The following is a 3398-nucleotide window of genomic DNA, read 5'->3' as shown; positions in this document are numbered from 1 at the left end:
CTATTTGCTTATGCTGTAGTTATGTGATATTCAGCTTCCTTTTGCCATGGAAGTTTCTAGAGTGGAACTTGATACAATGGAAATACATAGCAGAGCTGGAATCAACTGGCTTTGAAGGCCCCATTGAAGGAGTCTGCTGTTGTTGCATTCCATTCCTCACACAATAAACTGTGTTACGTCGCTGTTACCCGATGGCGCAGCAGTCAATCCGGGCTGGAATGAGCCCCAAAGACAATTTGGATGCAGGATAAAAAATCTCAGAGTGATACTAAACACTGTGAAGTTATTAGTGTTAATGCTTTAGATATTATAGTAGTTATATAAAACTATAAAAATCTGCAGATTCAGGCTGAATCAGGTTTACCATCTGTGGCACAGAAACAAATCAGCATAGTTCACTGAGGATATGTTCAGTGGAACAGTGGGTGGGAGTATTGATTAGCAGCAAGCTGTCATTATCAATCAGACATGAGGGACCGGATGAGAGTGTGAGTGAGGACACTGCTGTACTTTGTTTTGCCTTTCACTCACCCAGAGGGCCTTTTCTTTTACAAGCTGTTGCCAAGAATTGACAGTTCTCTCAGATTTACTGCTCATGTAATGACTTTCCAGAGATTTTTTTGCTTTTTAAAGTCCTGCACATCTGTTAGACCATAAAGTGGAGGAGATGATAGACCAACCTCTTTGTAGGCAAGCTGGAGAGAGAGCGACAGATGTAGGAAAACTTTGATGAGGGGAAGGAAATGGTAGGGAATGCATACCAGCAGCCAAAAATAGAGCTGTGAGGCATCTTATCGATTATCATATTCTCTATACAGTAAATTTAGGACACATGAAAATAGAAACCAGAAGGAAGGAAGAGAACAATTATAGCCGACTTTGAATTATTTCAAAGTGGAATGTTACCTGAGCTGCACTTTCTTCACCTCCTGTCTTTGAGAGGTCAAGCTGTCAATGAACATTTGCAAAAATCATGGGGTGTGACATGTCAGCAGACAGAAACAAACAGGCCTGCTCTTGAGTTAAAGGGAGCAAACTCTGTATTTTGTTATAAAGTTTAAACAGGTCATGTCAGGTGATGTAAAAACAAGAGGGTCAAACCCCTTTATAGCTATTCGCTGTTTCACACCATTGACCTCAGTGTCGGCTGCAGCAAATCACTTACCAGCAACACCTCCCCAATGTTTTCCAAATTTAGAGCTGGATGGATATGAGCCAGATGACTAAGGATATAAGTGATGCTGCTTTGCTTGTGCACAGCAATTACTTACTGCCCTCATTTGGTTTGGCATCCATTCTATCATCTCCCAAACCTCATCTAAAATGAATATCATAGCATTAAATTATAATTGATAATAATTTAAGGAAAACCTCTGGTGTTGTTCAACAGAGGACAGAATGCAAGAGTATAAAATACAAAATAGTAAAAATATCAATGGGCTTGAGGCACTTTATGCTTTTGATCTTTGCATATGGTTTCCTAATGGCAGCAGAGGTTAGGGACACACCAATGACCTTTACAGCTAAGCCAACTGTTCTCTGCAGGGCTTTTATTTGAGTGCCCTATAGTGCAACAAGAGTACCATGCTGAAAAGCATAACATCAGCTCTCAAGCAGAGCTCTGTAGATTGTTTCAGGCCTACTGCTAGAAGGTTTCCTCTCTAAATTATAATAAATACACCAAAAGCCCAAATTATTTTAAATCAACACAAATGTTTTATACTTTCCATTAAAAAAATAACAATAGTCTAGGCTTCATTACTACAGTATTTAAAATAAATTTGGGGTTTTTGATGAGAACATGGACAAACAAATAATTTATGCATCATGACTAGCTTCATTTATTTAAAATAAAAATAAAAAGGAAATAATAATTTTTTTATTATAAACCTGTTGGAGTTAGTAAAGATTAAAAATATGGAACAAATATGGAATGAAAATAATGAATGAACTGTGGTCATCAAAGAAAATACAAATCAGTTTTATATTTCAAATCTATCGTCTCTCTTGCTATGTATGTTTGGATGTAAATGACCATGGATTTGGTTCTGAATGTAAACTTTCAGGACTTCCAGTCTAGTTTTATTTTAACAATGACTAAACAGAAGAATGTTCCTAGGGGCATTTTGAGATTTCCGAAATCTCTGCTGCTGCTCTATTAAAAACATAATAGTTCCTGTTTTAGTCTAAGATGTCTCTTTGTAACCTGAAACAGATAGTATGTCTTGAGTTACTTGAATTCTCCCTTTTGTTTCTAAAAACAAAGCAAACAGCCTCTGGTTTCAATCCCAGAACCGTCATCGAAAATGACTCATTCCAGCTAGAAATTCAGCAGAAATAAGGTTGTGACTGACTTGTTTGTTAGTTGGCACGGCAGCACAACATGTGGCCCTTAAATACACCTCATCCATCACTGCAGAGATCCGCACCACATGTTTATCTACATTGTTTCAATCTGGAGAAAACTGACATAAATACTACTGTGCAGACAGATACAGTAGGTTTAAAAATGCTCAATAGTAAGAAACCGATTTGTCATCCGCTGTGCATAAAGTCACTCTCCTTGTAGAGAATGTCTTTAATGTACTCTCATCATTTGTATTGTGGAGTGTTTCTCTCCTCTTACAGAAGAGTGTTTTGGTCATTAATCCAGGGGGCTCATTACACAGAGTGCAGAGCTAAGCGGCCGCTGTTCAAAGGCATGGAAGTGTTTCATCTTCAAAAACTAAATTGTTAAGCAGCAGCCTGCGGTGGCATTATATGGCTTAAAGGACACTGGAACATATAAAAGCCGCACCGGGCTATAAGCCGCTGATATCTACTGAATTGTCTCCCACCAAACCTGTAGGGGGAGCTCTACATATAACCCTTGGAGTAGGGATGAAGAAGAATGCTAGCTCCTGATAGCTTGTTGGCTCGCAGCAGTAAGAGCTTTTACTGAAAGATGGGTCTTCAGCTCTCCAGGAGTTGAGCTCAGTCTATTCATTGGTTCAGCAGCTTTAATGCGATAAATAATGTCCAAACGTGTGAATTCAGGACATTTGTTCTCCGTCGTCTCTGCTTCTAGCATGTTCTTGTTTTTGTTCACTATAGTTATGCTGCTATAGGCTTAGACTGCTGGAGGGCATAGGGACCCCTATTTCATCATTCTGCTTCATTCTATCTCTATTCTCCCACTCTGCAGAATTTGTTAGTTCAATCTCTAACGTTCTGCTCTCTCTGCTTTTTCTCATAGTAGCTTCGCCTCTTCTGTTCCTGTTTGGCTGTGACTCCATCCTGGAGAGAAATATCAGCTGTGCTGCTGCCATCATCACCCTTGTTTATAGATGTTCAAGATTGGCCTGTTTTTCAGTGTAGTCCTGTTTCTCTGACTGTGACTGACTGGATGTGCTCTCTTC

This window comes from Cyprinodon variegatus, unplaced genomic scaffold (genome assembly GCF_000732505.1).
Source record: "Cyprinodon variegatus isolate N-32 unplaced genomic scaffold, C_variegatus-1.0 Scaffold905, whole genome shotgun sequence".
Classification (NCBI taxonomy): Eukaryota; Metazoa; Chordata; class Actinopteri; order Cyprinodontiformes; family Cyprinodontidae; genus Cyprinodon; species Cyprinodon variegatus.
The sequence above is the reverse complement of the archived record's forward strand: the minus strand, read 5'-3'. Positions refer to the sequence as shown.